At 37.3% G+C, this 22,871-nt stretch overlaps 1 pseudogene; it reads right to left on the bottom strand.

The window, feature by feature from the left end:
- Window positions 1–7,903: 7,903 nt before the first annotated feature.
- On the bottom strand, window positions 7,904–8,002 carry LOC132302075 (small nucleolar RNA R71; annotated as a pseudogene).
- Between the last annotated feature and the right edge of the window lie 14,869 nt (window positions 8,003–22,871).

Genomic DNA, 22,871 nt, shown 5'->3' with positions numbered 1-22,871 from the left:
CTACACTGTCTGGCTAAATAAAATCTATATATTTGATCTTTTTGTCGACAGAAGTCTTTTGCCTGAAAGTACTGAAAATACTAAATGGGGATAAGAAAATTTTAAATAAGAGCAAACTAGATGATTTATTTCATGAGAAATATATACATGGATACATACTGTTTATACATGGATACACTCTCACACAATTTTTTACAAAAAAGAAACACGCTGAAAGAAATCACAGTAAGAAACTATGGCTGAAAGCTGGAATGTTTGATGGCTCTTAACTTGATTGTTCTAAAACTCAATGATCTTCACTTGAACTGAGGGCCTCCTTTTATAGAGTAATCCGAGAGATCGATTAACGTTTGAGATTGTAGATGCAACATAGATAGCTAAGATGTAAGATACTTTGGAGATGGGGTTCAATGAATTATTGCTGGGCAACCTTATCTTTAAACTGTTTTCAACTTGACTTTTGTCTTTGGAATCTGTTTTTGGTGGATCTTGGTTGCTTTTAGCTACTGTTGCGAATCTGCTTTTGGACTTGCTTTTTATCTTGATACTATTAGAGAGTCTGTACGCTGATGGAGAATTTGTTTTTTCTTTAGATGCTCTTTAGACTTCTGACATATTGGACAAATTTTTGTCAGTATCGCTATCTAGTGAGATGTCTGGTGAGCTGGTTTCTTCATTTCTGTAGGCTTTCTCGTACTACTCAATCAATACATTTTCTTCATTTATTATTTCTTCAATCTCTGGAGATATCTTAATCTCTGGAGGACATCGGATGACATAAGGGATTTTGGCTTTAATGAAAATTTTCATATTTACATTATGGTCGAAAAGTCTGAAACCAGGGTTATGACTTGGGTTAAGCTGTCGATAAGCTTTATACTACATCAAATGGTCAAAGGTGGTTGGTTCGATATCATTACGAAAGTTGTTTACAAAATTGATATGTCTTGTTAGGGTTATGACTTCTGTAGGATCGGAATGAATGTAAATTTGATGTTGTCCGAGAATTATAGCTCCATTTTTTGACCCATTCTGGATGAGTGCTATGGATTTAAAGGAGAATTGAACTATCTGGCATGAAATTTTGGGTTTGTTTTTGTTCAAAAATAATAGCTTGGTTTAATAGATTGGGAAGGTTACCTAAAGTGTCTAAATATTCTAATGACATGTCTTTTGGCATAGAAATGCTATTGATCATTCCTAATTCTAAGAGCTTGCTTACGAAACATCTGGTCGTTCTTGTGGAAAAACAGGTTTTTCTGGTTATATCAAAAGGGGCAGTAAAAAATAAGGTCTATGTCTAATAAAATTATGGTAGGTATGAATTTGCCTGTTTGTATAAATCACAAGAAATAATAATGGTATCGGGTTCCTTTGGGTGGATTGTTATTTCTGAGGTAAATTTGGATATCAACACATTCTTTGAAAGCATCAGACTTAGCTTTTTCAAGGATAAGATCTTTTATATTATCAGGGAAAAGCTCGACTTGTTGTCTTAGGATTTCTCTATAAGTTGGAGAGAAAATGGGTAATAAATTAACATACATGATTTGTACCTGCAGGAATTGAACTTTCTGAAGATTTTTATCTTGATTAGTCCTTTTTTCAAACATGGTTAGTTCAGCTATGGGGTTTTCTGTTGCATTTTGATATGCTAAGTTTAACTTTTTAAAATGAGATATAAGTCTCTCATGTTCTTGCTGAATAGTATTATATGTTTTGTTAGATGCTACAAAATATTCACTTAAGGTATTTAAATTTCTGACGAGGGTTCTATCGGGGTTATTTCTAGAAAACCAAATATTATCTAAAGTAAGTTTTTGATCAGGAAAAAGATTATGTCTAACGTAGAACTGTTGAGCTGGGTTTTGGATAATTAAAAGAGGATTAGAAGTGCCTGGTATAAGGCTATAGCTGTTGTTGCTACTTTTTTCCATTCCTGCAAAATTTAACAATCAATTAGTAAATGAGATAGAATATCTGCTAAATAATTGTCTTTTCCTTCGACATGTTCAAATATGGGTTTAAAACCTCTTCCAGTAATACAGTCAATAAAGGAAATCCATCTTTTTGCAGACATCCTCTGTTGCTTTGCTTTGTTTGCAAATTTTACTATATTATAACAATATGTTCTTATAAGAAATTCTTTATTAAGGGATATCTGAAATTTTTTAATAGAGTTTGTTACTCCTAAAATTTCTAGATCTGTTGATGGTAAAGCAGATTGTACTTTATTAAAGGTTCCATTAGCATGGCTGCAAATTTGTTCTTCTTCTCGAGAAGATTCTTTTGTAGGTCTTTGAAAAAGTAAACCTGCCCATCATTGTGCTGATGCATCAGTTTGAATTATTTTGTAACTATTTTCAAACGGGAGTTATAAAGGTTCTAACTTAGAGATTTAATTTTTTTTAACTAATTCTATGTCTTGAGTATTAAAATCTTGATTTACAGTTAAATTTAGAAAACCATTTCCTATCTCATATTCGATTTATTAAAACATCTTTATTAGGAATTTTATAGCTGTCATCATATGTAACGACCCAAGTTTTATTCAACCCGGTACGTTAGTGATGACCCAAAAATTGACCCGGTAACGGATCTGAAATGCGGAAACAAAACCAAGAACAAGGTTTATAGAGATATCAATCATCCCTAAGACACCCAAGTGACTTTCCATAAAGTCATGAAACACAAAGAGAACAAAAACGGAAGCAAAGGTTAAAATAGGCAAAATCCATTAACTAAGGGGCAAAATGGTCAATTTACAAATAAAAAGGAAAATTTGACTCCAAGCAAGTTGAATGAGGTCTAAAAAACCTAAACTAATCATTTCACAACATTCCAAGAGGTTCTAAGGACTTTGGCCAAGAATCCCACAAGACTCTCATTCTCGGTTCAAGCAAAATCTGACACTGTCTCACTAAAATATGAATAACTCCCACTATGATTTGAATCTAAGAATAGCATTGGTACCATTGGAAAGATGATTCAAAATCCTTGAATTTAGACTCAAGAATCACCATATTTGGATTAAAAATGAAGGAGTTATGACCATTTGAAGTCAGGAAAAGAAAGATGATACAAAACTGGAAGGCATCTGAATGAAAGCTATTTAGGTCGACCGAAATGAGCCATCAGTCGACCGAAATGAACCCAAAATGGCCCAAAATCCTAAAAATGAAGGAAAATCATTTAGGTGGACCAAAATGAAGAATCGGTCGACCGAAATGGACCTAAACAGTGCTAAAACTACTGAAAAATGACTTTTTACTGTTCAAATGAATCCCAAAAGCCATCGGTCGACCCAAATGACATTTCCGTCGGCCGAAATGACTCGAAATGGTGCTAAAAGACCTATTATGCACCAAAATGATAAGAAGTCTTATTTGGATTCCCCACAGCATGATCAAATTTAAAACCGTGCACTTGTGTGCTATTGTGAGCATGCACGCAAACATAAAATAACATTTTAGACGCGCCACAATGGCCTACGGCCTCATTACATTCCATTTACTCCAAATCACATCCCAAACCTCTAAAGTTGGCAAAAATTACATTTCAAAGTCAAACTTGAAGTTTAAAGGTATACACTTAAACTTTAAAATTTGTGGCCCTTGACCTCATATCATACATATCAAAGGGGTTCCAAATAGTGCATCTAAGTACACTTTACATATCATTACACAAAAATGGCATGTTGAACCTAACTAAGTATTACAACTTTATAAATAAAACTTAAACATGCTAACACTTGCATGTGAACGAGAATACATTAAAAGTACTTCAAATCTACAAATCACCTAAGGCAAGTACAAATCCCCGAATCTTAAATCCTGTACCTAAAAAATACCCTCGGTAACTTTGGGGTGGGTAACATAAAGCTGCTCGTAGGAGATGAGAATACAAAGACCCAATGTTTTACAAGTTTTCATAATTTAATCATTGTGGTTCATTCCACCTAACATTTATGTCAAAAATGAGACCTGAGGAGCATCCTAAGCTACCTTAAATCATTTCTAGCATAAATCACATCATTCATGCAATTTAAACAACATAGAAACATGTTATATAAGGCAACAAAATATAGATTCTCAAAGTTATTAACTTGAAATCTAAAGTGTGAAAACAACTAAAGTGGGTCATACCACCTAACGTCTATATTCCAAATGAATCTATAGGATTATTCCTAAGTGACATTTGAACATTATAACACAAATCACAGTATCGATGCAATTTAACCAACATTGGAACTTCTAATACCATACATAAAGCATGATTTCTCAAAGTTAACATCTTAAAACTTAAAATGGGAAATAAAAAAAGGAACAATAAGTTACAACATCATTTAGTTATCAACTTGAAATTAAATGCAAAATCAAACAAGGTGGATACTTGGACATCATGCCGGATTAGACCGATAACGTGGTTACTTTAGGGTTACTAGCCCATGGGTAACCTTTTATGTGCGCACTAGACTATAGGATGACAATCCCCCGTACTAGAACCATGTCCTAGCCATAGGCAAACAACGACATCCCTAAGTTTCCAAAATTAATAAGTTATGCAACAACGTATATATCAACATGTATATACAAGATAATCAACTATCTGCCAAGCACAACCAAATTTGGAAACACATACGATACATGTACTAAGTCCACAACTACCATGGTATGACAAATATCGAATCTTCAGTGTGCGATTCGTTACACGCTATGGCAATATCATTCAATGTTGAAAACATAAACTCATTGATGAGCGCTGAAAAGTGCGTATTTAAACCCCTTAAGCTTAGGCATTCTAGTGCCTTTATCTATCTTACTTTACCACTTTAGATTGATTTCATATTATTTCCATTTTCAGGCACTTATCCCTGAAAATAAGCTAACTCAGCCAAATAAGAGCTTAATTGAAGCAATTCTGGGATTAAACAAAGAAAGGAGCAAAGTGGAGAAAGAAGGAAGCAAATGAAGCCAAAGGTGGGAAGCAGCAAAGTTCGATCGATCCAACTTCAAGGTTCGATCGATCGAACAATGATCGATCTCAGCACTTCAAGAAAGATCTAAGCCTTGGCCCAAAAGCATAAAGTCCAAAAGTTCGATCGATCCAACATCACCCTTCGATCGATCGAACACTTTTGTCCTTATTCATATGATTGATCCTATCCACAGCTGTACCACCCACTAACCACTTTTGTCCTTTTCCTAAAAATTTCTCCCCAAAATATCTCGGATTTGTCTTTTTCTAAAAAGCTCAACCAGTTGGATCAATCCAGCCTAAGTTCGATAGATCTCAGCCAGTTCGATCGATCCAAGTCCAAGGTTCGATCGATCGAACTTCTTCCAGTGCAAAAAAGTTAAATTTCCATCTCATTGAAAGTTGTCCTTTATCCAATCATTAGAGAATATTGTGTTCACGACCCCAGCTCATTTTGGGTGTCATTTTGACATACCTATATAAGGATAAGGATTGGTTTTTACAATGGGAGAAAAATATCAATTTTCATATCATCTCTTGGAGAGCAAGCTTAGAGGAGGAGGAGGCTAGAGACACCATTGGGGTTCTTCATCAACAAGGAGCAGATTCAACCATGGAGTTAGCCCTTGAGGGTTGGAGCAACATAACCATGAGTGGCTAGACATCCTCTTAGGGCTAGAGTTAGCCCCAAACATGCTTTTTATACTTTAATCTTGTATATTATTGAGGGATTAGTGTTGTAATTGATGTTTTGACACTTTGATATATATAAATCTTGTTTATTAAATAATTTATGTGGTTTAATGCTTCCAATTGATCATTTCATTCTATCCAAATGTCTATGTATGCTAGAATAGATGTTCATATGTTTGTCTCTAGATTTTGTGTTATTGATGCATGTCTATGTGTATTGATGCTATAGATTTGGAGAATGTCAAGACATAGTGCTTAAAAGAATGCTCTTGTGATTTTCTTGATGGTTCATACTTTTTCCTTGATGGATTGTACCTCTCCCTTAGTTTATTTTTATGCTAGTAGTGTAGATGTAGTGTAGTTGTAGTGTAGTGTTAAATGGGAGGACAATCCATGCTTGTTGTTTGATGATCCAAGCTTTTGAATACAAGTAGCATATGTCTTTATCCTTGTGTTGTATTTGGATTGTGAGCTTAATGAAATGATTAATGACTTATTTTGATTTATTGTGCCTTTCACATGTTGTTTAGACAATATATGCTTTATTGCTTAGATATATTATGCCTTTTACATGATATTTAGACAATACATGCTTAATTTGTCATCCTTGTTTGTTGAATCAACCAAACACACACACACCAATATTGCAACACACCATTTGCCCTCATTAGCCACTTGTCAATAGTATCAAAATGCATTGCTTGGTGGTGATCTCTAAACCCCAAGACTCTTCTCTCTCTATTACTTACTCTTAATTGCATTCCTTGTTATCACTTAGTTTAATTTAGTTGTTCTCTAATGAACGAACTAAACAATTGTTTGCTCACTTGACCTACTTGCCGTAATAACGATTCCACGACCTTGTTCGATCCTCACAATCCCTTGGGACGATCCTTACTCGCTCTAGTTATATTTATAGTAAAAGGTAGTAGTGGCTTCTATAAATGTAAAACTCTTGGCCCTCGCCTTAATGCACATATTCTTTCACGCTTGACGGTAGTGCGGCAGACCGCATCAGTTTTTGGCGCCGCTGCCGGGGATTGATTGATTTGATTAGGCAACGTTGGATTTGTGGAATCAATTAGGATTAATACTCTTTTGATCATGTCTTTACTTTGTTTTTATTTTTCTTGTTGGTTACTTATTGTGTTGTTCTTACTTAACTAGGTGCATTGTTGGAGAGGAAGAAAGCAAAAGAGCATTCAAGCTAAGCAAGCAAGGAAAAAAAAAAAAAAAAAAAAGAAGCTAAAATTAAAAAATTTGCTAAGCTAAGCTATAAATTTAGAGTTGAAGTGCTAAAGGACCTTTGTGAGACTTTCTTTACTCAATCCTTTAGTTAAATCGTCGGCCCGCGTGGAGGCTTGTTTTTAATTATTCTTTGCATTATTGTTGTTAAAGCATGGGAGTATGAATTAAGTGTTTGTGGAAGAAGTCTAATTGCATTGTTGTAAAGGTATAGTGTTTGTCATTCTTTGTGCTTGTTGTGTTTTGCATTGTGCATGCATGGACGTCGTTCATTGAGACCAACTCTTGTCCCTCTTCATTTGCATCTTGAATCCATCGTTAGAAATCCTAGGGGAAGAAGAAGTTCAAATAGAACCAATCTATCAATGGACGACCATAATAATGATCATGTTGAGGACCTTGGTCACATAGACCAACAAGGTATTCTTCATCCCAATGTGCATAATGAGAACATACAAGTACCATTAGGCATGCCTAGGCCATTCATTCACCAACCACCACAACAACAAGGACAAGTTCCATATGGAATGCCAAGGCCAATGTATGCTCCACAACCTCCCATCATCAATCAAGGAATTCAAAACCAAGGTGTTCATGTTGCACCTCAAGTAGCTAATCCACTTCTTGCTTTAAGAGACCATTATGTGCCTAATGAGTACAATGCACCTACATGCATCCAAATGCCTCCATTTAGAGCACATCATTATGAAATTAAGCCACAAACCTTTCAAATGCTTCCTAACTATCATGGACTTCTAAGTGAAGAACCTTACATGCATTTAGATGAATTTCTTGAAGTATGCTCCACCGTAAAATATACGGATATGCCGGAAGAGGTTTTAAGGCTCAAACTTTTTTCATTCACCTTAAAAGACAAGGCAAAGTATTGGTTTAACAATCTTAGGCCTTTTTCAGTCACTTCTTGGGCAGAAATGCAACAAGAGTTCTTGAAGAAGTATTATCTGGTTTCTAAGACCGATGCCATGAGAACCTCAATTCGAGAATTTTCACATGGGGATAGAGAAACGTTTCATGACGCATGGGAACGTTTCAATAAATTGCTTAGGAAGTGTCCACATCATGACATGCCCAAATGGCAATTAGTTCAATATTTCTTTGAGAGCTTATCAGACAACTATAAGGGTATAGTTGATGCTTCCATGGGTAGCTTATACATTGACAGGCATGAGGATGACGTGTGGCGTCTTTATAAGAGCATGAGTGAAAATTCTTTGCATAGAACACTATCATCCAAGAATGGTAGAAATTTACAAGGTAAGAAAAGTGTTGGCTTACATCAAGTCGACCATTCAAATGAAATAGCCGCCAAAATGAAGTCTTTAGCTCAAAGGTTTGATCAATTTTTGATTAACCAAAACTCGACGAACCAAGTATCTTCCTTTCCTAACCATTCTCATCGTGTATCAAATGAAACATGTATGACTTGTTCTAGTGTTCTTCATTCTACTTCTCATTATCTTCACGGACAAATGCAAAATGAACCTAATGAACAAGTCAATGTAGCTTTTGTGAACCAAGGGAACAATCCTTATGGTACTCAATATAATCCAAGTTGGAGGAATCATCCGAATTTCTCTTGAAAAAACCAAGGAGAGGGCTCAAACCCTTCCCAAGGCGGTTTTTAAGGGAAGTACATTCCACCTCCACTTCAAAACCAAGGATCCCAAGGTTACAGACCTTATCAATCACAAGGGAATCAATTTGCTAATTCTCATTTTCCCAACCAATCTTATTCCCAAGGAAATACTAGAAGTCCCGCCTTTGAAGAAAAAGTTTTGAATGCTTTAGGCACTTTAGAGGCTAACACACAATTGCTTCATTCTCACTCTCAATCTATTGCGAAGCTAGAAACCTAAGTAGGGCAAATAGCAAGCACACTCAATGTAAGAGAGAAGGGAAAGATGCTTATTAATGCCCCACCTAAGCAACAATGTGTTGTGGAAACCCATTCCTCATCGGAAGGCCACACCATTGAACAAGTTAATGCAATGACTACCTTGCAGAGTGGTAGGATTGTGGACAATCAAGTTAGAATGTCCAATGAAGAGAGTGAACCGGTGCAACCTCAAGTTGTCACCCGCCCCGTTTCACATCCCATTCCTCCTTCATTACATATACATGATCTTGTGAATGAGAAAGTCTTGAAAAATGTGTTTGAAAAATAAGTTTTGAAAAATGATGTTGAAAAAGTTTTGTTGAAAAATGATTTGAAAGCTTCTTGTGTTGAAGAGAGTTCAAAAGAAAATTCTGAAAAAGTGTTTGAACCAAAAGTTCCATTTCCGGATGCCTTAAAATGATCCATTTCAAAAGACAAGCAAAAAGAAAAAACCAAGGAAATCATGGAAATGTTTAGGCAAGTGAAAGTTAATCTTCCACTATTGGATGCAATCAAGCAAATTCCGGCTTATGCCAAATTCTTGAAAGACTTGTGCACCCAAAAGTGGAAGAACAAGAGCCAAGCACCAAGAAAAGTGGTTTTGACCTAGCAAGTAAGCTCAATTTTGCAACTTAACACTCTTTTTAAGGACCCCGGTTCACCCACTACATCATGCATTATTGGTGATCATATTATTAATCGGGCGCTTCTTGACTTAGGAGCAAGTGTTAACCTTCTCCCATACTTGGTTTATGTCAAATTGGGCCTAGGTGAATTGAAACCGACGTCAGTAGTTTTGCAACTTGCCAACCGATCCATTAAGAAGCCTAAGGGTATAATTGAGGATGTTTTGATTAAAATTGACAAATTCTTCTTTCCCGTTGATTTCGTTGTCATAGACACGGAATCAGTCCCCAATCCTAAGAGCCAAATTCCCGTTATCCTTGGTCGTCCTTTCTTGGCAACCGCTAATGCCAACATCAATTGTAAGATGGGGTTAATGAAGATCTCATTTGGCCACATGAAGGTGAAGTTGAATATCTTTAATCCCACACCCAATGCATTTGACAAATATGAAGGGGAGGTTAATGTTGTAGATAAATGTCATGATCTTCAATGTCAAGGAAATGAGCTTTTGTGTAAGACCAAAACTTCCAAAAGATTATCTTCAACCTTGAATTCTCAAAGTCTTGTTCCAAATTCTTGCTTTGAAAGGGCATGGAAGCCCAAAGGTTATGATTGCATAGACAAGGAACCAAAAGTTTCTTTTGAGCTTAATCCAACAAGTTCTTCAAAGAATCATTTATTGGGTGAAGTTCAAAGCATCTATCACCCCAACAAGGAGGGGATGCATTATAAGATCTTTGGTCCGGGCTAAAAGAGCCCAATGTCTTGCTAGAGACGTTAAAAACTAGCAAAAGCATTCGTAGGGTGTCAAAACCCTATTCCTCCCTCATTTCTATCTTTCATTTCATTTCTTGAGAAGTCTAGATACTTGTTTTTGGTTCTCATATGCATTGATAGGAACTTTGGTGAAGATTGCATGAGCTTTCATGTCATTATCGAGCATTCTACATAGTTCGATCGATCTCAAACCTAAGTTCGATCGATCGAACTCCATTCTGCATCCAACACTTAGAAAATTTTTCGACCTGCAGAAACCTGCATCCAAATCACCTCTCTGTCCCATCGTTCGAACTAACTTTTAGATCGATCAAGAGACCTTCGATCGATCGAACTTCAAAGTTCGATCGATCCAACTTCAAAGTTTGATCAATCCAACTTCAAAGTTCGATCGATCTCATGATTCAACACTTAGAAAAATTTTGAGCCTGCATCAACCTGCATATTTCACCTCTCTGTCTGATCGATCGAAAGATTCCAAGATCGATCTAAAGTTCTTCGATCGATCCAACTTCCAAGTTCGATCAATCTTCAAGTTCCAACGCTTAGCCAATTTTCTGAGCCAAAAACCTGCATATTTTTGCTCTCTGTCTGATTGATCGAACTCTTGTTTCGATCGATCTCAGTTCATTTCATTATTTTGACTTTGTTTTGACATTTTGAATTTCAAAAATCCAAAAAAAAAAAAATATTTTCACTTTTATTTCATTTCATTTTTATTTTATTTTATTTCTCAAAAATATTTCAAAAAAAAATACAAAAAGATTTAGTTTTTAATTATTATTGTTTATTCAATTAAATTTAAAATAAAATAAAATAAACCAAAAATATTTTATTTTACTTTATTTTCCAATTTTTAATTTTAATTCTAATTTCTAATTTTACATTTTTCAAAAAATTTCAAAAATTCAAAAATACTTTGAAGAGAGTTCATCAAAGTTCAATCGATCTCAGTTGAAGTTCGATCGATCGAACTTTGTCGGGAATGTTTTTAAAAATAGAACCGAGGGTTTTCTAGATCGATACCTTAGATCGATCTCACGCTCTCTGCAAACCCTAACCCCTTTCTCCGTCGCCATTGTGCCATCACCTCTCCTACCTCTGGTGAACTTTCCGGCGAGCATCTAAGCATCAATCTCTCTCTCCCTTCTCGGATTCATCTTCACTCTTCCACATCTCCACTTCTCTCATTGTTTGAGGTAAGATCCGAGAATGTCCCTCATGATTTAAGCTTCAATCTTGTGCATACATGCCTTATATGTTGAATACATGCTATATACATGACAAAATCCTCCATTGTTGAAGCTTGAAGCATTTGTGTCTATATATGTATATATATGTGTATATATTTTTGATGATTTGATTTGATTTGGGAGTATGGGCTTTGAACAGTGGCTAGGATTGATTGATGTGTTGTGTTGATGGGCCCACAAACATGTTCGTGTGGGCCCCATGCTTTCAAAGTCACAGATCTGTGACTGTTTATATTCATCGCACAGTTCGATCGATCGAACTTGTACCTCAGATCGATCTTGAGAGATCGATCGAACTCATATCTCCAATCGATCGAAGTTGTGAGATCGATCTCACTTATTTTTGATCGATCCAACTTTTGTGATCGATCTCACTTCTTTTTGTGATCGATCCAACTTCACAGATCTCACACACACACTTCATTCATCATATCTTATGTTCATGTTATCTTATATATACCCAATGCCTGTGATATTCCACATTGGATGCATTTCATACTTACATTGTTTAGCATGTTTCATATCCTGCCACTTGTATAGATTCATGTCATATTTGTTTTGTCTATTTTTACTTGACATACATGTTTCTACATTGTGCTTAAACTTTCTTACTCTGGTACTAACTCCCATTGCAAGTTTTTCTTTTTCTTTTTGCAGGCCATGGTTAAGAGGAAGACCGTTGCCAACATGCAACATGGGCCCCACCGACACATTAGACCACGGACAGAGGAGCCAACAGAGCCCTCTTATGCATAGGAGGAGCCATCATAGGCTACCCCACCTCAGTCACCATCTCATGAGGCTGAGGATGACCATATACCATCCACCTCTGCGGCTCATCCTACATTTACTCCATCACCATCTCCACCGCATACTGGAGCTGAGCATTCACCTATACTAGCTCAGCCAGCTCATCTGGAACGTGATAGGCCCGTGCCTAGATATACGCATATGACAGTCGACCATGAGTCAGTGTTCGACATGGCCTTCTTTTCTAGATCGGTGCTGACCCGATTCGCTTACCATAACATCATTCAGAGGGGCCTGGCAGCTATTCTTGCCCCAGTCATAGAGCCGGTCTACCCGCGGCTGGTACGGTTGTTCTACCAGAACCTCCGACCATCCCCACGTACCACAGCAAAGCTAGTCACTTCTGTAGATGGCCATCAGATCATCATCACAGTGGACTCGCTAGCCCGCTCTTGCCACTGCCCACACCGCTGTCCTCCAGAGCTTCAGGAGACATATCCAAGGCTATACAGGCCTTCATATACCGATATGGCAGTCTTTCTTACAGGTCACCATGCCAGTGGCGAGACCTTTGCCACTCGGACATTCCTTCCAGATGACCTTTGGTTCACCAATTCTGTGCTTTTTCGGAACATTTACATGGTCGGGCACAAGATTCAGAGGAAGGGCGATTATTTGACAGCCCTTTACGCCTTCTACACCGGGCACTGGGTGTCCATTCCTGCGCTTATCTGGAGCGTGATGAGGAAGCTATATGACGAGCACATCAGTAAGGAGACGCCCGGACGGGCTAAGTCTCTTGCATTCAGCCACCTCATCACCCAGATTTTGATAGACCAGCGCTACCCCATCCATCCTCGGGAGCACCCCGAGAGAGGTTCATGTCACTTTCTGAAGAAGGACTGGACCAAGAGCTACAACGCTATTATTTCTAGACTACAGGACCACGCAGTAGTGGCTGCAGAGGAGTTAGAGGAGGAGGAGGCTCAGGCAAAGGCACAGGCAGCAGCAGAAGCAGCAACAGCAGATCCTGCAGCAGACGACGCACTGGTCGATCCAGCTGCTGAGCATATAGATATCGATTTAGAGCGCTTTGCAGACGACGCAGAGAAGTACTCTCCAGCCAGGTCGCCCATTCACGAGCAGGAGCAGACTCAGGAGTTTTCTTCCGATTCATCTATGCCTGAGGCTCTAGATCTGACCCCCGGCTTTGGAGTACGTCTGTAGACGCTTGAAGATGCTGTTGTTGCCATACGAGCTGATTTCATAGCCCACAGAGCTGATTTTGCTACTTTCCGCACGGACGTCGCGACCATGTTCCGAGATCTATCCAGAGATATCGGCGGAACCCGACCTGCCCATCCTACCTCATCCTCCTGAGTTCCCAGTTCCTTCTATCTCATGATCCCTCTCTCCTATTGATACTTTACTTTTGTCACTGTACATTATTATTTTTGCAGCCGGTCTGTCGGCTTTGATATTTCTGTTGTACCTGTACTTTATCTGTTTTATATATATCTGTTTTTGCTATGGTTGTCATATGATTGTATTCTCATATCTATATGTTTGACTCCATCAGGTGCATCTCAGTGACTTCAGTGAGAAAGTGCTACCCAATTTTCAAGACCACCCTTATACCTTTCTCATTTATTTATCTGTTTATCCCATTTACACTTGTATGTCCACTGTGCACTAATTATCCCATTTTGTTATCTGATGAGTTTATCCAAGTGCCAAATTTCAGGACCACAGTTTATCCTAAGTTTGGGGGGGCCATGCCACCCACTTCGGATACTTCAGTCCCGATCATTCTTGCTTAGTTGCACTGGTACACTCTTTCCCTTATTCTCTTGCACATTGAGGACATTGTGCCATTTAAGTTTGGGGGGAATGGTGCTTTACAGTGTTAGTTTTAAATTCATAATTTTGAGCATGACTTATGTATTTGAGGGATATTTCTATGATTGGTCCATATCTAGCTATAATTTTGATCTTTTGAGGACTATATTGCTTAAAATTTAAAAATTGCTTGACTTGAGGATTCAATACTCCTTGTATGCCTTAGGGATACCATTTAGGAGTATAGTTTTCGAAAGATTGATATCTTGCTTGTACTTGTGGTCCACATCATCTTGACTTTGTGATTGTTTTGAGATTCATTCTAGGATTCTACACTAGCACAGACGCACACTAGCATTCATTTGTAGGGTACATGCTTTGTTGATTATTGAATTGGTTATATCTCAATTGGACTAGTAGCGCATTGAAAGCTTTCATTCTTGATAAAGGTGGATAACAACTTCTTTTCACTAAGTAGCCGGGATTCTAGCCTTATCAAGCACTGAACTTCTCGCGCCGAAAGGTGAAGGGCCCAAACTCTAGGTTAATAACTGAATACAAAAAAAAAAAAAAAAAAAAAAAAAAAAAAAAGGTTGCAAAAGCAATAAAAAGTGAGGATTTCTCCCAAATGGTGAGAAGTAGGAAATGATTAGATGGAGGTTGTCTTGATTTGTAGCCTAGTTGATTTGAGCTTGTAAGTCCGTAGGGGTATTTGAATGCCTAATGCCCTAAAGCCGTCTGGTTTGGGAGTCATTGACCTAACGCTCGACCTCATGAATTACTAGAAAGCTTAAGAGATCAACACATTGCACCATACTTCCATCTTTGATCCTAAAAAAAAAAAAAAAATGATGAGCGAAAAGAATAAGCGCACCTAGAACAATAAGCTTTAATAAAAGGTCCACTTTTTGTCTTGATGATCGGTACTTGATTTATGTGCTAGTTTGAGGGTAAGGATGCGATTAATTCTTTAGTTGGCTAAGATAACATCACATTTGATACCGGACCACTCAAAAAGGATTCTAAAGTTGTTTTAATTTGCATGATCATTTTCTTGATGTGTGGAGGACTATACTTGCTTGCTTGATGTTGAAATTTTGGGAGATTGCTTGGAAATGTTTGAAAAATTGCATACTTGAGGTAGTTTTCTCCCAATACTTGTTTGCAATATTAGTGCTTCTTTTGAAAGAATGAGCTTAATGTTTGTGGGTACCATTTCTGGAAACCCTCACGAGACTTCACTTGTCCACTAGGGGTAACCTAGGGGTTTAAAAGGCTTATTGCATATGCTAAGTGCAATTGTGTTCCCTACGAAAATGGCGTTATCCATTTATTGTTTTATAGTTCATAGTTGTATAGTTGTTCATTTCATTCCTTTACTTTCTAGTTCATTGCTAGGGACTAGCAATATTTAAGTTTGAGGGTGTGATGAGCCCTAAAAAGTGCGTATTTAAACCCCTTAAGCTTAGGCATTCTAGTACCTTTATCTATCTTACTTTACCGTTTTAGATTGATTTCATATTATTTCCATTTTCAGGCACTTATCCCGAAAATAAGCTAACTCATCCAAATAAGAGCTTAATTGAAGCAATTCTGGGATTAAACAAAGAAAGGAGCAAAGTAGAGAAAGAAGGAAGCAAATGAAGCCAGGTGGGAAGCAGCAAAGTTCGATCGATCGAACAATGATCGATCTCAGCACTTCAAGATAGATCCAAGCCTTGGCCCAAAAGCATAAAGTCCAAAAGTTCGATCGATCCAACACCACCCTTCGATCAGTCGAACACTTTTGTCCTTATTCATATGATTGTTTAGAAAATATATGCTTCATTGCTTAGATATATTGTGCCTTTCACATGATATTTAGACAATACATGCTTAATTGGTCATCCTTGCTTGTTGAATCAACCAAACACACACACACCAATATTGCAACACACCATTTGCCCTCTTTAGCCATTTGTCAATAGTATAGAAATGCATTGCTTAGTGGTGATCTCTAAACCCCAAGATTCTTCTCTCTCTATTACTTACTCTTAATTGCATTCCTTGTTATCACTTTGTTTAATTTAGTTGTTCTCTAATCAACCAACCAAATAATTGTTTGATCACTCGACCTACTAGCCCTAATAACGATTCCACGACCTTGTTCGACACTCACAATCCCTTGGGATGATCCCTACTCGCCCTAGCTATATTTATAGTAAAAGGTAGTAGTGGCTTCTATAAATGTAAAACTCTTGGCCCTCGCCTTAATGCACATATTTTTTTAAGCATGACGGTAGTGCGGCAGACCGCATCACTCATGAATCTAAATATAATAACAATATTATCCAATGCTCAAAACGTAACCAAGTGAAAAGTACAACAAGTCCAAGTCCATGATTGAAACATAGAAATACTTCTAAAACATACTTAAATCCATGGAGTACTTAGATAGAATTTAATTAAATAAAACTAATTAAATTCTCTAGATTCCAAATCAATGCCAAATAACCTCAATTTAATATATGTTAATGGACAAAGCATGGTCATTACATATATCTAGTTAAAACTTAATTAAGCCTAATGGAACCATTAAATAGATTTTAATTAAAATCTCTAGATTTTTAAACTCATCTAAATGCTCTCAAATTAACATAGGTTAGAGAACATATCAAGGTTTATTGTAATATCACATTACAAGTTGATTTCATGCAAGTTACAACCATGTGAATTAAACTTTCACTAAAGAAATTTTTTAAATAAAAATCTCAATACTTATTCAAATAATCCCAATTTAATATATGTCAACAAGCACACTAAGGCCTAAATTACTAGTATGTCACAATTTAATTCTAAGTTATATACCATCATGAGAATTCAATCTTAAACAAAGAAAATAATTAAATTAAATTCTAGATTATGAACAAAAGCATGCATACAAGTTGTATAAGCATCAATAACATGCAAGAATATGAACCTATACAACAAAAATATGAACCTATAACATCCCTTACGTCAATTTGAGATGAAATCTCAAATTCCCACTGAAAGAAAAGTGATCCGAATCCGACGATACTCTTAGGTTATGTCGGGGACAACGAGGTGAACATTAAACACCAAGGAGGTACCATGAAAATCCAAACTTGCCTTCAAACCCGAACTCGAAAAATGGCCAAAAACAGATTCTAATAAGGGGGAAAAGTGCATGTCATTAAGACGACCATTAAACACTAAGGCACTATAACGTTTTACTAAAGGGAAGTGGCCGAAAAAGAGGAGAGAAAGGTGGCAGCCCCTTGGCTGCCATGGCTATCGGCCAAGAGAAGGAGGAAGATGATGAAAAAGTGATTTTTCACTTTAAGACATTCTATTTATAGTAAAACCCTAAAAGTGTCCTGAAAGGGCCCCGCCGGGTCCGGAAAAGTGAAATTTTAGCAGACGCGCTCAAACGATGAAACAACGTGAACAAAAAAGAACCAAAATGAGATAAAATGAATAATAGAAGAAACGACATCAAAAATTGAGTCTCGAGCAGAAAGATATGCCCCGAACAAGTTCAACGGCAATTAGGGTCAGAAACCCTAAAACTGAGGTAAACAACTAGAAGACAATTCTAAGACTACGCGACTCAACAAAAAGTGAAAATGAATCCCGTACGAGGATCTAGGCTCAAAACGATGCATTTTGTAATAACTTTCATTAATTGCGCAATGGCCCCTATAAAAAGTGATAACCGCAAAACTAGCCCAAAATGAAAATTTCTTCCAAAAGATGTTTTCTTAAAAACCCCTGAAATAAAATATCTTCAAAAGATATTTACGAAAAACACCCCAAGAGATAAAAATGTTTCTGAAGAACTTTGCATCTATGCCTCTATGGACACCAGGAGCAATCAAAGTACTTTTCTACAAAAGTAAAGATACGTATTTCGTGGAAACCACTTAGAATGAAAGTACGTGAAGTCAGAAATCAACTCTGAGTATGAAAAGTGGGTTTATGCCAACAAAGTGACAAACAGGAAAAGACGAAAGGTGAGTAGTGTCCAAAAAGTGAAAATATAGAAATGACTCTGTCTTCAAAGGAAGTTGTCAATCCAAAGGAAAGAGTCTCGGAAACCATTCCTAAGCATTCGAGACGACACCAAGAGACGAGAAACTGTACACGGAAAAGAAAAAACAACAGAAAAAAATTTATTAGCAAAATTTGAGGAAAAAGGAAAGGAAGGAAAATGACCGGGTCATTACAACCTTCTCTCCTTGAAATGATTTCGTCTCCGAAATCCAGCCCTAACAAACAAAAGGCAAAACCAGGATCACTATGGAGTACATCTCCAAGTATCCCACATAACATGCTACGAAAGCAATCCCAAAATTGAAATACATTGTACAAACCAATGTCATTCGCACCCACGTGCTCATGGCAGGGAAACCTCTTAAAAGAAAAGTGACCACACGGCCACACGACGAGTCAGAACTCACACACAGAACCCAAGGTCAGACAAAGAAATGGAAGACAACAACCATAAGCATCCCTCCTGATGAACCATCATATGGATTCAAAAATAACCACTAAAAGAACTCCAAAATAACCACGTATCAAATCAAGGTACCGAACAAAGACGACATGGCAGTACGAATAGCGACCAGATCTCGCCCACGACGTACTTAAATATGTGGTAGCAATGACAGTACCTAGTGCTTGCCCACACTTACTCATCAGTAAGGTAACACTGACAGCAACTAGCACCCGCCCACAAGACACAACTTGTACAGTAGCATGACAGTATAAGGCACTAGCTCATAACCTGCCCCTTACTAGGTCTACCCATGAAACCTCTCGATACAAATGACATCAATGTCGTGAATCATCATTACCAAAAGCACCATGGAGACCAGACATTTTATGAAAGTTGAGATATGGTCTAAAGATGTCCGGCCGGACCATTCTGGCTAATCTCATACTCTGATAACAATGCCATAGGTACCTCTATGCTTAAGGCTTTAAATCTTCAATACAACAAAACCAACAACTCCAACGTCTCAAAATACTCCTATTAACAACATCTATTAAGAATCCAAAGCCTGACAAGCAAATCAACACCTCCAAAAATCAAAACGAACCTCACAATAAGTCATTTCATCGAAAGTCCTTCATATCTCCCTGAAACAGATCAACTACAAGACCAATCACCGTAATCAAACATAAGATCCACATCCCTATCATGGATAACTAAATCCTTGAAATACAAGTCCACTAAGTGGTACACACATCAAAGTCCTGGCAATCAAAGTCACAAAACGAATCTCTCAAAATCGTGCTTGGCAACACTAAGCTAAATCAAAATTCCTCAATTTCAATCCATAAACAATCATTGGAACAACGATCCCTCAAAACTACGCATAGCCATAACTAGGACGAGAAAACTCCACAAACAAGTCATATCCAATAGCGATCCTCTAAAACTTCTCTTAAAAGTCAACTACATCCAGGTCTCCTAAACTGAAACAAGTCTCCAAAAAAACATTCTTAAACAGCGTCAAGCTCACACAACGAATCAACCAAATCCTCAATCAAATGGACACAAGTCCCCATAAAATGATCTCACATCAATCAACTTATTCTGAGCACCACAACTCTGTCAATAACCACGGCAAAAACTCCCAAGGGAAGGCATGAAAAAAAAAAAGAACCACCAGTCCTAAGAAAGACAACACCATGACTCCATCTCCAAAGTGAAAGACAACAAGGTCAAAGACTTCACCCCTTACATGGAAGTAAGTCGACCAAAAACCATAGAATCCTCACCAAGGGCTCAAGACAACAATGGTGATCCTAACGGACCAATCAACCCCAAAACCGTATACAATGCAATGAAGAGAAGAGACTCACTCATTGTGAAGTCCCTAACACGAACCAAGAAAAGAGGAGAAACCCTATTCTCCCACAAGTGTCAACAAGACATACACGAAAAAGGACCATTCTTCCTACCTTAGGGAAGTGGATAGCTCAAGACAAAACAAATGTGACAACTCCTTTACAAGGAATTTCACAACGAAACCATTGTGGAAACTCATATACACACTACGTGCGACTGAGGGGAAACAAATGGGAAAACTAAACATGAAAGTCATGCAAATAATAAGAAAATGCAACTACCAAGTAAATAAATCTACTCATGTAGATAAAAATCAAGGGTACATGTAACATGTCTCCACGTAAGCACAAAATCATGTCATTAAAGTACAGTAACAACATGTCATCTCTAAGCATATAACTAAGGCATGCTAATGCCACATAATAGGAAAGCAAATGTGGACACATTTCCACCTACTCATACGTTACAATATCCTAAATTTTACTACTAACATGGTAGTAAATGAAACTGCATAAGATAAAATGATGCAACAATGAACCCTATGGATATCATGTCCTAGAGTGTCTAGGTAAAAGGAAAAACCAATGCTAGCCATACACTGACTTCAAAAACCAATACAATAACAACCTATCTCAAAACAAACGTGAGCCCTTACCATAATGGTAAGACTTTAACAATCCATCTTTGTTCTAAAGGTGACACTAACAATGCAATGCTCTCTCTTTATCCAAAACATCAATCAATCGATTTGATCCCAAACGCATTATCACGCAAGAGAACTCAAAGAAAATGGAAACTATAGCCATACCAACAACAACCAAATCAATCACCACAACTGATCCCCAAAACAACCATCATCATCATCGATCAAAAGGGTTTTGCCTATCAAAACAAAATCAACACTGATTTTATCCGAATTGCACTTGTAGTTATCTAGTATAATAGTATGACAGTACCAAGCACCATCCCACAAACGTACCCGCCCACGAAAATTGCAATCTTAGAGGAATCGGTCCCGACCAACAAAAGAGCCTAAGAGGTCCATAACCCCATCATGGCCTAAAACTAACAAATCCAGCACTACGACAATGCCTAATGACTCACTTCACGAGAGCTTAAACAAAATGTGTCTCTCTACCTATCTCAAAACTAATGTTGGGTCAACAACAACATATGCTACTATGAAACCAACCTGACAAATGCTAACAGCATCTGAGAAGAGTGCCTAAACGTAACTAGACAGACCAACCATTGCACAAAGTGCCAACTCACCAAGCAACTCAAACATCCCATGACAAATCTCAAGTCCTATCAAATATGCAAAACAATCATGCATAAACAAATCTAATCTAGCATACATCATATGTTATGCTCTTTACATTGGAATACAATCATGTGAAACAAATGGCATACCACATATAGCACATAAGCACATAAACATGTTATTAGACCAAAATATGTTATCATGAAGTATATAAACACATAGAGCATGGCAACACAAGCATGATATGCACCTAAAACCTATCGACTCAAGGTATTCAAACCTAGGAGCTCTGATACCACTTGTAATGACCCAAGTTTTATTCAACCTGGTGCGTTAGTGATGACCCGAAAGTTGATCCGGTAATGGATCCAAAATGCTGAAGCAAAACTAAAAATAAGTTTTATAGAGATATCAATCATCTCTAAGACACCCAAGTGACTTTCCATGAAGTCATGAAACTCAAAGAGAATGAAAACGGAAACAAAGGTCAAAATGGGCAAAATCCATTAACCAAGGGGCAAAATGGTCAATTTATAAATAAAAGGGGAAATTTGACCCCAAGCAAGTCAAACGAGGTCTAAAAAACCTAAACTAATCATTTTACAACATTCTAAGAGGTTCTAAGGACTTTGGCCAAGAATCCCACAAGACTCCCATTCCCGGTTCAAGCAAAATCTGACACTATCTCACTAAAATATGAATAACTTCCAATATGATTTGAATCTAAGAATGGCATTGGTACCATTGAAAATCTGACTCAAAATCCTTGAATTTAGGCTAAAGAATCACCCTATTTGGATTAGAAATGAAGGAGTTATGACCATTTGAAGTCAGGGAAACAAAGTTGATACAAAACTGGAAAACAACTGAATGAAAGCTATTTAGGTAGACCGAAATGAGCCATCGATCAACCGAAATGAACCTAATGGCTCAAAATCCTAAAAATAAAGGAAAATCGTTTTAGGTCAATCAAAATGAAGAATCAGTCAACCGAAATGGACCTAAACAGTGCGAAAACTACTGAAAAATGACTTTTTACTGTTAATCTCAAAAGCCATCGGTCGACCGAAATGACATTTCGGTGGGCCGAAATGATACCCTCAGATTTTTGGATGCGGGTTGGATAAGCCCATGCCCGATTACCCGAGGATATCAAAACAATTAAGCAATAATCGAACACAGAATACAAACATGATAAATGCGAATAAATAAAATTGTTGAAAGAAACTAAAACGATAATCCATTAATGAAATCCTCATAATAATTTTATAAATAAGAACTATTTTGGTACATCCAAACCTCCAATACAAATACAACTCGAGAATCCATCTAGTGGACCCCTATTCAAAACCCAACTGAAGATATACTGAACTAAAAAGGAAAACCAAACTAAAAATAAATAACAGTCCTACGCAGTTGGAAGAATAAGTGACCGTCTCTGCTCAGCACGAATAAGCTCTAACACTGGAACCGTCCGACACCTAAAAAATAATAATGGGTCAGGCCCATGAATAAGTTCTTTTCTAACTGCAGTCCAAGCGGAGACCCGATACGCAGATACATCTTAGATAACTCAGCAATAGCTATATAGTTCATACTATATATATATATATATATATATATATCCACACTAAAGGACTCTCACTGGATTATAAAGGGGATTTTAACCTGAATAGAAGGCAACATGTAAAA

This window comes from Cornus florida, unplaced genomic scaffold (genome assembly GCF_030987335.1).
Source record: "Cornus florida cultivar Cherokee Brave unplaced genomic scaffold, ASM3098733v1 CherokeeBrave_3.0.0_Hap2_Chr03, whole genome shotgun sequence".
Taxonomy (NCBI): Eukaryota; Viridiplantae; Streptophyta; class Magnoliopsida; order Cornales; family Cornaceae; genus Cornus; species Cornus florida.
The sequence above is the reverse complement of the archived record's forward strand: the minus strand, read 5'-3'. Positions and strand labels throughout refer to the sequence as shown.